Source organism: Amblyomma americanum, chromosome 1 (genome assembly GCF_052857255.1).
Source record: "Amblyomma americanum isolate KBUSLIRL-KWMA chromosome 1, ASM5285725v1, whole genome shotgun sequence".
In the NCBI taxonomy this organism is placed as follows: domain Eukaryota; kingdom Metazoa; phylum Arthropoda; class Arachnida; order Ixodida; family Ixodidae; genus Amblyomma; species Amblyomma americanum.
Window position 1 is genome coordinate 450,686,201 of NC_135497.1, and position 13,230 is coordinate 450,699,430.

Sequence of the window (13,230 nt, forward strand, 5' to 3'; positions counted from 1 at the left end):
CTGCACCTTTGCCACTGCTTGCGGGGGTAGGGGGGGGGGGGGCGGGGAGGCGTAGACCGGAGGCCCGCAGTGACCACAAGCTAAAGGAATAAAAAAGATATGCGCGTTGATGAAGCGCAGCCTTAAACGTCCCCCCTAAGATGCTAAATGAGCTTGGAGTCCGCTCATTTACGCAAAACCAAATAAAGGCCGCGGCAGCGTGAAACTCAAATTGCAGCCTCATGCAGCCAGAAAAGATCAGTTCTACAAACAAACAAAAAAAAGTCGCGGCACTGACGAAAGAACAACACACTTCGTTATAAACTCTTCATAAATGAAGTTCATCACAGTACGAGCGTCAGCGTGCCAGCGTCCTTGCACATGGTTCCGGTCACACACCACTGTTCACATCACAAAGTGCAGCGAGTGAACGGGAACATTCACGCCTGCCTGAGGGGTCATGGCTCAATTATTGCTTTGCTCTTTTCCCCAGCTGATGTTGGGGACGCGAGATAACGCGTCGGCGTTGCCTTTGCAGGCGCCTCGCGTGTGCGTTACAACCACATTGTAGCGCTGTAAGGCTAGTGCCAACCTTGCTAGTTTCGCGCCATGAGGCGTGCTTGTCGTCAGATAAGCGAGAGGATTGTGATCAGAGACCACGTTAATCTGTGCACCAAACACCCAGTGGTCAAATTTCTTAAGCGACCAAATTATGGCGAATGCCTCGCGCTCGATTGTTGACCAGCGGGTCTGAGCTGGCGTGAACCTGTGGCTGGCGAAGGCGATCGGTTCCTCTGGCCCCGCCTCTCCCATCTGTGGCAAGCAAGCTCCGGCCACGACTTCGGATGCATCCGTGAACAGCCAATACGGCTTGCGGATATCGGGGGTGTTTAGCGCTGCCGCTTCGCAAAGCGACTCCTTTAGCTTATCAAAAGCCTGCTGCGCTTCCAGAGTACAAGGAATCGCGTTTGGTACCCCTCGCTTCGTTAAGGACGTGAGTGCCGCGGCGACCTCAGCGTAGTTCTGGACATACTCGCTGTAGTAGCCACATAGCCCCAGCAGGCTTAGCAGCTGCTTTTTTGTGGTGGACGGCGCGAGGTCCCGAATAGCGGCCAGCTTCACGGGGTCCGGCCCGTGGGTACCACCTCCCACTACGTGACTTAAGTACCTAATCTGTGCCTGTGCGATTTGGCACTTCTCCCGACTCACCTTAAGTTTTGCTTCGCGGAGTAAGCCAAACACAATGGTCAGATGCTTCAGATGTTCCTGCCACGACGTTTAGAAAATAGCGATGTCATCGAGATACGCCGCAGCGTAGGCCTGATGCCTGGACAGCAGCGTATTCATCATTCGTTGGAAAGTGGCAGCCGCATTTTTTAGCCCAAATGGCATGACGCGCCAAGCGTACTGTCCTTGGTGGGTCAAGAACGCGGTCAAACGTTGGCTTTCGGGGGCCACTGGTACCTACCAATAACCTCGTCGCAGGTCTACTACTGTAATGAACTTCGCGCGGCCTACCCTCATAATTAACTCCTGTGGGGGTGTCATCGGGAATGCATCAATGCGTGTGGCTGCGTTCAGCGCGCGGTAATCGATGCACATGCGCACTGAGCCGTCCTTCTTCCCCACACAGACCACGGGATGAGCGTAGTCGCTCTCTACGGGGTATATGAGACCCAGGTCTAACAACTCGCCAACCTGGCGGCTAACCTCAACCCTAAGAAGCTCGGGCACTCGATATGGGAAGGCGCGTTTTGGCTGGTACCCGTCATGTAACTCGTTTTTATGCAGTCGCACTTCGGCCGCTCCCGGTGTTTCATCGAACAGGTCAGCGTAACCGGCGAACAGTTTCGCCATTACAGCGCGCTGCTGAGAGTCCAAATGTGCCAGTTTCTTCTGTTCGATGGAAAAGGGGCCCGACTGTGTGGGCGCAAGGTGGGCTGAGTACTCAATTTCTCCAAAATCCGTGTCTTCGTCGAATACTACACCAACGTGGCTAACCCACGCGTAGTAAGGGCGAAACCTATTTGCATGTACAAGGGGCGCGGCTCGCGCTCCGGTATCGATCCTGTAGGAGTTCTGCCTTTCCTGCGTTGTTATGGCATATGGGCCGAGCCATTTAGGAGCTAGTTTGTTGTCGCGGTCGGTATCAAACGTGAGAACTTGATCTCCGACGCTGAAAACCTTGTTCCTAGCCTGCCTATTGTACGCTTGCGCGTAGATCCCCTGTCGTGCGCTTGCCGTTAGCCCCACTACTGCCGCGGCTATCTCTAGCTGTTCGCGCAGCTGTCTCAAATATTTTGCGGGCTCTTCCCTTAGTGTGTTTGGGAGTGGCTGCTCACCCGTCCAAGTGCTCTGCAAAATGGCCAGCGGCCCCGTAGGATTCCTGCCGTAAAGGAGTCGGAATGGGGCAACCCCTGTGGGGTCATGGGGTACGCCCTGTACGCCCAAAGCACAAATGGGATGAGCCTGTCCCAGTTTCTCGGGTCTTTCTCTATTACATGAAAAAGCATGTTTTTGAGGACGCGGTTCCACCGTTCAACTGTTCCGTTGCTCTCGGGATGTTCTGGATTCGAAAAACGGGGCGCGCATCCCAATCTTGCTAACATCTCCCTTGTCAGCTGTGCAGTGAAGTTAGTTACCTGGTCTCAGCATATAACTTCCGGGATACCGGTGCGGCTAAAGATTGCGAGTAGGGCGTCGCATGTTGCTCTCGCGGTTAGTGAACGCAGACAAACCACTTCGGCCCACCGCGTGCACAAATCAACCAGGCAAAGAGCGTACCTATGGCCCCGGCCTGAGGGCATGTCCATCGGCCCGATGATGTCGACGTTTACTACTTGAAAAGGGTGGTCGGGTCTAGTGAGTGGTGTGATAGGCACCCTGTCTTTAAGCCGCCTATCTGACCTGATCTGACAAGCGTGACACGTCATGCATCGTTGTGCCACATCTGCCTCTAAACCGGGCCAAAAAAACTATACTTAATTCTCGCCCTCATCTTTCTTTGGCCCAAATGTCCTCCCCAGAGAGATTCGTGGGCCAGTGAAAGCACTTCTTCCCGTCTGCTGAGTAGCAGCACAAGCTGCTTGATTTTTGCGCCTGCGATGGAGTCCCGGTGGTATAAAAGGCCGTCCGAGATTAACATGCCCCCTTTTCCCGATTTTGCGTCCTCCCAAGATTTCCTAAGGCTTTCATCGGACAGCTGGGCCGAACGGAACTTCTCTCGCTGTTTTGAGGACGCGTCCTCGTTGTCACGCATTGAGCACTGGTCTTCAATCGGGTATATAATGCATATATACTAGCTTATGTTAAATCTAGCGATAATGCTACAACTCTGAACTTTAAAAGATTTGGGGTTCGAATAACAGCGGAAAAATCACACAGGGAAAAAAACTGTTTAACGATAACAAAAACATTGGCTATATTCAAGAGGCATTACACACGTCTTCTTCCGACGACTCTTCTTTTTGCACTGGCCCCGTCCACACACTTTTTCACCCTCAATGTCCACGAGGCACTCTTTCTCTCTCACCCGCACGTGCACATGGTTTGGTGGTCGCGTCCCCACCCCCACACTTGCGCCGTGTTTGACATCTGGAGTTCATTCGGGAAGGAGACCGCTTGCGGGCGTGTAGCTAAAGTGCCCTCTGTAGCCGACCACGCGGCTCTACCTAATGTCGCTGCCAATTAAAGGCGCCGGGCTGTTGGTGGTCTTTTGTCCGCTCTCTTCGGGGCGCCGCCGTTCGGGTGTCTCCAAGGGCGCCCAGGTTTCTGTTGCCGTCTTTTTCTGCTTTGTAGCACTTTACTTAAGCTAGGCGCTTCTTTCCGGGGAACTGCTGTTTCTGCTTATTCGTTTCCTTATTTCTTTACATCCTCCCCCCAAAATGTGTATACTCATTTTATGTTCGTTTCTAAGGGGTAGGGGAGGTGTACCGGTCGTCTTATGGTGACCCCGGACGGCATCTTGACGGTGCATGATCGGATATGTCCATCTCGCCCCTTGAAGACCACCACAACGCGAGCAGTCTGCCACATATGCCTCGGCGCATTTTCTTTGTGCACGATCACCAAGTCGTCCACGGCTATGAAACTCGCAGGGCTTGAAGAGGCGAAGTGGGCTGACCGTAACTGAAGGATGTACTCCTTCAACCATCGCTTCCAAAATGAATTGATGATTGTTTGCCGGTATTTCCACCTTCGACCTATGTCTTTCGCAGTGGCCGAAGGAATGGACGCTGTCCTTGCTTCGGGGAATGCGATCAGCTGTTTGCCCGTGATGAGATGGGAAGGCATCAGGGCCGTTGATTCCCTTGGGTCTGCGGAGGCGTATGCCAGTGGCCGGGAATTAATCGTTGCCTCTACATCTGCCAGCACTGTGGCTAGCTCCTCGAATGAGAGGCTTTGATGTCCGAGGATTTTCCGCAGCGCTTCTTTGACTGTCTTCACCATTCGTTCCCACCAGCCTCCCCACCATGCTGCTTTTTCTACGATGAACTTCCAAGATATCTGCTAAGAAGTGATGTAATCTTGCGTTTCGCGGCTGCGAAGAATATTCCACAGCATCTGCATGTCTTTGGAAGCCTTCTTAAACGTCAGAGCGTTGTCGCTGTATATAGTCGAAGGCAGTCCCCGGCGCGCGACGAAGCGTCGTAAAGCCAGCAAAAAACATTCAGTAGTTAAATTAGAGACTAGCTCCAGGTGAATTGCTCTTGTCGTTGCTCAGGTGAATAGGGCAATGTAACTTTTGGAGTTGCCATCCTTCCTTCTTGTGTACAATGGGCCGGCAAAATCAATGCCCACAACTTCAAAAGCCTGATTGCCGCTCACTCTGTCGCAAGGAAGAGGTGCCATAGGTGCTGTTGCCGCCTTAAGTCGTTGTCGGCAGCACACAGGGCAGGACGCTATGATTTTCTTCAGTTGTTTCCGTGCGCTAGGAATCCAGAACGACTCGCGGTTCTGTCATACTTGACTGCACCCCCCCCCCCCCCCCGTGTAAGGTGCGGCGGTGCGCTGCATTCATCACCAGGTTTGCAACAGCGTTATCCTTCGGCAGGAGAATAGGGTGCTTCACGTCTTCTGGCAGCGTTGCAAATTGCAGTCTTCCTGTTACCCGGAGCAACCCCTCGGTATCCAAAAAGAGCTGAAGCTGAGCAGCTTGCGAGTTAGGTAGCGTTTTTCCACGGGATAGCTTCATAATTTCATGCCCGAAGCCTTCTCTTTGGGCACATATAATCCAGAAGTTGCGGGCTGTGTCAATCTCCTCCGCGGTAAGGAACTCCTCAGCAACAGCACTTCTTCTCCGGCAGTTGTTCACAAATCTTCTTATCCAAGCTGTCACTCTCAGCAAGCCAGTAAGGCTGCTATAATTTTCTGCTCGCAGCAATGGAGTGTTGGCCGCAGAGACGAAAAGTTGATTTGTTTGTCTCTTTCTTTCTTCTGCAACAACCTCAGGGCTGCACGGCAGAGCAGACTGAGTCTTAGGCCACGAGCTTGCGCTCTTTTCCAGCCATTCTGGGCCATGCCACCAAATTTTGCTGTTGCGGAGGCTCTCTGCTTTCATACCTCTCGTGAGGCAGCCTGCTGGATTATGGGATCCAGGGCAATGTCGCCAACTCCGCGGGTTGCTTGCGCTCTGCATTTCTGTTACTCTGTTTTGAACGAACGGTTTCCAGTTGTTTGCTGTGCTTCGAATCCAGTGGAGCGTTATCATTGAGTCAGTCCAAAAGGAAGCATTCAGTTGGTGATCGATTGCTCCCCGCAGGTATGTGGCCATACGTGTTCCAATTACTGAAGCCATTAGCTCCAATCGAGGCAGTGACAAGGCTTTTAGGGGCGCCACGCGTGACTTGGCAAGGATGAGATTGACGCTCACCGTTCCGCTGTCTTCTCCGATCCGGAGGTAGGCGCAGCATCCGTAGGTAGTTGGACTTGCGTCGCAGAAAATGTGGAGCTGCCAGGAAAGTTGGTCGTTGGGCGCAATGCAACGCGGAAAGCAAAGCTGTCTCAAACTGGCGAGGTCCGAACACCAGCTCGTCCATTCAGCTTCCAGCTCACTCGGTAACTGTTCATCCCACTCGATACCTCTCTCTCACATTCTTTGATATAATATATTTGCTCTGATGACAAATGGAAAAACAAGGCCCAAAGGATCGAACACACTGGCCGACGCTTGCAACACCCCTCGTATCGTGTTCTTCTCTGTGCTTATGGTATTTAGCACGCCGGCCAGCGATATTCACATGCCGTCAGTCGTGGGAGTCCAGTGAAGACCGAGAACCTTTTGTGTCTCTTCTGATGCGCCGCAGTCTTCGTTGCGGAGGGCTTTTCGCACTGTGATCGAATTCGACAGCCACTTTAGTAGGCGCATTCCGGCATTCCTCACTATCCCTGCTGCTTCCGTCGCTATCTTTAAGGCTTCGTGCTTTTATTTCGCCCCTGTAACCAAGTCGTCCACGTAGAAGGAGTCCTTCAGGATGCCCGCTGTTTTCTTCAGTGCACCCTTCTGCTTATCGAAATGGTGAAGTGTGGCTCTGAGAAGGTGGGGGCTTGCCGTAGTGCCAAATGGTACCCTACACATTCTCCATTCTTCTACGCTAGGCAAAGGTTCCTGGTCGACAGGTGTGCTTCTGTACCAAAGAAATCTCAATGCATCTCTGTCCTCAGGTCGGACGCCGATTTGCAAAAAGGCCTTCTCTATGTCAGCAACGAGGGCTACTTCGTGCAGGCGGAATCGCACTAGAATGCACACCAAGTCACCAATCAGCTTCGGTCCTTTTTCCAGGTGGCCATTCAGTGACACCTTGCCGGGTGCATGCGATGAGGCGTCGAACACCACGCGCAATCTGGTAGTTGTCGACTCGCTTCTGAAAACTGGCTGATGCGGCATGTAGTATACGTTGGTGGTCTTCGCTCCCATGTCAACTCTTTCTGCATGCCCGGCATCCATGTAACTTCTAATAGCCGAGTCGTACACTTCCAAAAGTTCTTTGTTCCGCCCAAGTCGCCTCGTCATGCTGTTCAGCCGTTGCACCGCCATGTGTCTGTTGTCACTGAGTTCTTACGATGGGTCTTTCAATGACAGTGCAACTTCATAACACTGACCTTTCTTTTCCAATTGTATTTTGTCTAGTGGTCGTGCGTTCGGTGTCTCTGGAAAATCTTTTATGCCAATGGCGTCTAACTCCCAGAAGTTCTGCAGCGTAGTGTGGACTTTTTCAGCCGTCTCCAAACCGATTCGTAATATCCAAATATTGTTTGCTAGTATGAGGTTGGAGGTCACACTGAACGGCCCCTGGATGGTCCATCCAAGCCTGGTGTTAACGGCTGCCAACCCTTCGTTTTCGTCGCTTCGCTGCACTTCACCAGTTTGGAATTTCCAGAGGTGATCGGCGCAAATTAATAATCCAATTCCTGGGACAGATGTCATGCTGGGATAGAGAAATTTGTCTGCGAATAATGCTCCTCCGAGTTCCATAATTTGCACAAAACTGTGATCTGCGGGCACCTGCCGGACATCCTTGCATATAAAGGGCACCTCAATAGCCTCTACTCTGGTTTCTTGGCCGTTATACTGGCTCCGAAGGCGAAGTTCTACGAGCCGGCATCTTTGCAACAGCGTGGCAGGCTTACCAAAGGTGTTCAGATGGAATTCGCTCTCTCCCAACGTCTTCAAACCAAGTGTTTTTGAGATGTCTTCTCGAATGAACGTTTTCTGGCTTCCACTGTCCATTACGCCCCGGATGTAGCCGTATTTACTGTCCCCCACAGCAAAGGCGCGGAACGTCTGCAGCGCTGTCTCTTGAGTCTCTTTTCTGTTAGCGGCTGCATGCACGTTCGTGGCAGTGACCTCCGTTGGTGCGTCGGTTTTGTCTATTGTTCAATTTGGATTGCACATTGAGGTGGCGTGTCTTCTTTCACAATGCTCGCAGCTTATCTCTCTCCTGAAATCTTTAGATCAATGCCCCCACTTCGAGCACCGAAAGCACCTTTTTGCCTTGGGTAACTTCTCTGTCATTTCTTTGTTTGTCAGCGCAGCTGTGCAAAACTCTGTGCTGTGCTTGCTTGAATCACAGAAGGCACATTTCTCAGCCTTTTCCGGTTGCGTAGAAAGCACAGCGGCACTGGCAGTATGCTGATTCGGTCGTTTTCAAAAGTGCTTCATGTGATATGGCTTCTCTGCCACAGTGACAGGATCTTGTTTGCACCGCTCTCGGCACTCGGTCTCCACTAGCAGAAACTCTAATATCTCATTGAACCTGCCGTCAGATCTGTCTGCTGTGTGCGTAGAGGCGGACGGCTGCGCTGGCGAGGCGGGGCTGCTATCGGCTGACGACAACGCATCTGTCTTTGTAGCTCGGCTTTTCAGTCGATGAAACTCTACTACCATGTCTCGCGGTAGCGCTGTTTGTACGATGTCGCAAAGAATTGCAGAGTAAGCATGCGTGGACACTCCCACTCCCGCGAGTCCGCAAACGTGTGCTTGCGCATGGTCGTAAAGCCGGCGGAGTCCCCTCACATCTCTTGAAGACGATACAGACGGCAGCATCCGTAACTTGGTAAGGTGTTCCTGCTCTATTCGTCCCTTGTCGCCGAAACGGCGCTGCAGTATCTGTACTGCGTCGTCATAGCAGGCCCCTGTTGCCTGCAATCCTCTTACTGCCGACCAGGCGGGCCCGGTGAGGAGGCTCTTTATGTAATGGAACTTCTCCGCTTTCGACAAGCTCCGATTTTCATGCACCGTCTCGCGGGAGCATTCCCAAAAAGTCTCCCAGTTGGCAAGCTCACCGTTGAAGGATTCTAGATGCAGCTTCGGGAGCTCTATGCCACTATACCTTGGTGTCGGCAGCGACGCTTGCATGAATTCGGCGCTGTGTACTGCAGGCGTTGTCGGTTGCGAAGCTGCTATCCGAGCCTTGAGTAGACCGATTGTGTTCATGGCCCGGTCGTCGTATTCGATGGCCTCGGTGAATTCGGTCTCGAAAGCTTCCTCCGGTAGATGGTCCTCGATGTCGTCGTTTAACTTCCGCAGTTTATCGTTGCTTACTTGTAATCTGTGCAGCAGCGCTGTCAGTTGATGAACGTCGGCTGTCGGCAGCACTGCTGTGGCCTCGTTGATTATGATGGTGTTCTGCCCTCGTCGACTTCTCCTCTTGGCCTTGAGCTTTTCCATGTTGTCGTTTCTTCAGCTCAGTCTTTGCACTCCCTCGTGGTCCGTTCGGATTTCCCCGCTGTCTTCTCATCCCGGGTTTCAGCACCATTTAATGTATATCTAGTAGCTTCTTTTAAATCTAGCGATAATGCTACAACTCTGAATTTTAAAAGTTTTGGGGTTCGGATAACAGCGGAAAAATCTCACAGGGACAAAACTTTTTAACGATAACAAAAACATTGGCTATATTCAAGAGGCATTCCACACGTCCTCTTCCGACGACTCTTCTTTTTGCACTGGTTCCGTCCACACAATTTTCCCCCTCAATGTCCACGAGGCACTCTTTCTCTCTCACCCGCACATGCACATGGTTTGGTGGTCGCGTCCCCACCCCCACACTTGCGCCGTGTTTGACATCTGGAGTGCATTCGGGAAGGAGACCGCTTGCGGGCGTGTAGCTGAAGTGCCGTCTGTAGACTACCGCGCGGCTCTCCCTAATGTCGCTGCCAATTAAAGGCGCCGGGCTGTTGGTGGTCTTTCGTCCGCTCTCTTCGGGGCGCCGCCGTTCGGGTGTCTCCAAGGGCGCCCAGGTTTCTGTTGCCGTCTGTTTCTGCTTTGTAGCACTTTACTCAAGCTAAGCGCTTCTTTCCAGGAAACTGCTGTTTCTGCTTCTTCGTTTCCTTATTTCTTTACAGGGTACTCGTCACGGCCCGCTTTATGCTGCTCGCCCGATGCCTCGCTCGACTCATCGTTTTCCTGTTCGTCTGCCTGGGATTGGTTCGCGTGGACCTCGCCCGTCGTTGGGGTCGGCTCGTAGCTCTTCTCGGCCATGGAGAAGGACACGCTAGCTGTGTCAGCCGCAACGTGGCTCTTGCTCTGGGCAAGCGCCGCGCCGCGGCTGTCGATCTGTGCTAGCAGCTCCCAGTCCTCCCGCGATAGTAAGCAGTCTACCCTCCGCGAGCTTGCCTCTGAGCGCACAGACTATATGTACGGTCTCCGGTCGAGCTACAAGTGTGGGGAACCGCTTCACACTGACCGCGAGGGTAACTAGTTTTGCCTCTACTGTTTCGCCAAATGCTGAAACAAGCTTAATCTTGCCCGAAGGCTCCTGGGATACGATGGGCACGAGGCTTTCTCTGACTACAGTAATCTCGCTGCCGGTGTCAATGATTGTAGTTGCCGGCACACCGGCGCATTCGATCAGAACCTGCTGTAACTTTGATTGCCGTGCTTGGTCGGACGACCCTGGGGCATTCATTTCTGCCACCAAAGTCCTGTGCGAATGGGCTGATGCTAGGATTTCGGCTGTCTGTGTGCTGGATACTGCCACTCTCTGTGTCCGGGCGAGCTTATCGGTTTTCTTCGCATTGTGAGCGGCTCGTGGGCAGTCCTTTGCGCGATGGCCTACTGCGCGGCACACGAAACACTGCACCTGTCGTCTCTTGTCGCTGGTCGCAGGTTGCGTAGGAGTCTTTTCTTTTTCAGAGTGTGTGACCGTTTGTCGCACCGCGCGCCCCTTTCCCTTAGACTGCTCGAATGTCTGCAGCATCCGTGACATCTCGTCCGGTCTCACCCATTTCTCTCCCTCGCGGAGGCGCACGTATTCTAAGCCCTCGGTGCTTAGGCTCGCTTTCATCCTATCGACCACGACGAGAGGCACCGCGTCTTCCCTGCTGTCTGCATACCTCGAGCGCAGGTAGTACTGGAAGTAAGTTTTTACGCGAGAGGCAAACTGTGCCCATGTTTCCTCCTTGCGCTTTGCGGCGCGCTCGAACCGGTCTAGGTACTCAGCGGGGGTGAGTTCTAGCTCGTTTAAAACGGCTTTCTTCACTAAGTCGTAGTCACCGCACTCATCGTCCTTGAGTCCACGAAGCAAGTACCGCACACGCTCGGTCAGTGCTGGCATTATCAAATGTACGCGGCTGTTTTCTGGCGCATCGTACGTTGTGAATAATCTTTCGACCTCGTCAAACCACAGCGATACATTCGCGTCACACGTAACTTGAGCCCCTTTAGGACCTTGGCACATTGGGATACTGGGTCGAGGCCTGTTCGCCGTTGCTCGTCAGGTACCAGCACTAAGGGAGTCTGTCTGCCACCTATCGTTCCTATGCCAAGTTTCCCCAACTCGATGCGTTCGCGAGATTCGATCTTAAGCTTTTCGAGCTGAAAATCTAGTTTCATGCGGCGGATCTCTAAGGCATTAGACCTTGTCCCTGGAGTTATTTTCCGTCGCGTTTCAGCTACCGGCTCCTTCGTCGCCCCATCTAATGCTGCCCCTGACGACATCGCGTCTTCCTGCGAAATATCACTTGACACGTCGTCCTCCTCATATACATTCTGGTCCGATGCACTCCCCTCTGCCCCTCTTTCAGCTGAGCTCGCCATCATGCTCCACGTGTGCACCATACACCCGTTTACACTTGAGCCATAACCACCTCAAAGATACGTAAGGAATCCCGCTCACCCATGCCGCTGTCAGTAGTAGGTGCAGTTTCTTCTCCAAACTCGTCCGAAGCCGAAGGGTGAACGCCGCCTTGGGGTCGGTGAGCCGGGGTACCTTTTCAGCTTGGCTGGTGCCGGAGATCGATTCCTTCTGGTCCTCCTGGGTGGCACCACGTGCTGGGCGTTGCCGATTGCCTGGACACTGCTGGGCCTGCGGGTGGTGTCAGCTCGGGGCTGATGGTCGCCGAATTCTGTCGTGCTGCGCCAGTAATTTTATGATGGTCCGTTGGGTTCTTCGGAAGGGTGCAGACCCTTCCAAACGTTGTTGTTCGGCGGTGATTAAGGGAGAAGTGCAGATGAAGGTCAAAGAGAGAATATATTTACAGTATGTACAAGGGCAAACTGCGTTACAAGTTGAGTCACACAGACGGTCAAGCTGTAACTGAGGAAGACAATTCTCACACACAGAAACACTCTCTACAAGCCATTACTCATCGACGCGAGGTTAGAGTCTAGGGTTGTAGAATTACGTTCTACTGCACGGAGCTTCCAGCTCAACTAGACAAGACTGCCCTCCAATGCTTTTACATGCAGTTTTAAAGCTTTTTCAAACAAAGAAATTAGGGCGGTCATATATCGAGGACCGCCCTAAGCTTCGATAACCAATGGAGGTAGCCAATGCCCCTGAAGTTTGAGCCCAACTTCGAGCCCGGGGCTTGGCTGTAAAGAAAAAGAAACATATACAGAAAACATTTTGAAAACCCTCTCCCCGAGGGGAGTTGTCGGCCATAGCGCTTGATGCTTCCCCTTTCCCTGCCGCACCCGCGCATCGCCTCTCAAAGGATGAAGCGTTTTTTTTTAGCTAATTGGCGGGACCACTGACCCTCTGGCTCGCCGCAGGAATGTCAGACGGCGGAGAACAGCGACGCTTCGGTGCCATCGAGAATGCCAGAAAAAAGAAGAAAAAAAAGGGGGCGGTTCGCATTCTGCCGCCATGGGAATGCTGCCTGAGATCAAGCGGCCCCACGTGCTCGTAGTTCGCGCCTCGCATACTTTTTTGGCGCCAGGTGTCCTCGGCCGTCACAGTGGTGCTGTCAAGCAGCCAGTGCTTCCTGCGCCTTTGCCACTGCTTGCGGGGGTAGGGGGGAAGTGGCGTAGACCGGAGGCCCGCAGTGACCACAAGCTAAAGGAATAAAAAAGATTAGCGCGTTGATGAAGCGCGGCCATACACCCCGTATATTCCGCCTTTGATGTGTTGAGCTGCACCCACGTGCACTGCTCGTTGTTAGTTCTCGTACTGTTTCGCAAGGAGGCCTGCGCCCTTGCTTTCCTGCGGGCGTCGTGTCTGCCTGGCAGCATGTTCTTACTGGTCTAACAACTTGTCTATTGGTGTTGCAACTAATGTTGGCCGATAAATATAATGTTTCACATATCTTCCGTACGCGGTGGATGTGGAGTTTGTTGAGAATTACGCGTCCCGCAACATTACGCGACACTGTAACTCGCGCAAAAGCAAGGGGGCAACCCAAGAAGTTCCAAACGCTCAAAACACCCGACATTGCAGCAGAGCCGATAAGGAGGAGTTATGCAGATGAGCAAGCAGAAGACGAGTCACTCAAGCAGTGTTTCTCACAAATTGGCATGAAACTGACGCGCAT

The 13,230-nt window shown here is 52.7% G+C and overlaps 2 pseudogenes; both read right to left on the bottom strand.

Moving 5' to 3' along the window:
- Positions 1–444: 444 nt before the first annotated feature.
- LOC144125732 (uncharacterized) lies at positions 445–3,242 on the bottom strand (annotated as a pseudogene).
- Positions 3,243–9,808: 6,566 nt separating this feature from the next.
- Positions 9,809–11,515, bottom strand: LOC144125737 (uncharacterized; annotated as a pseudogene).
- Positions 11,516–13,230: the final 1,715 nt, after the last annotated feature.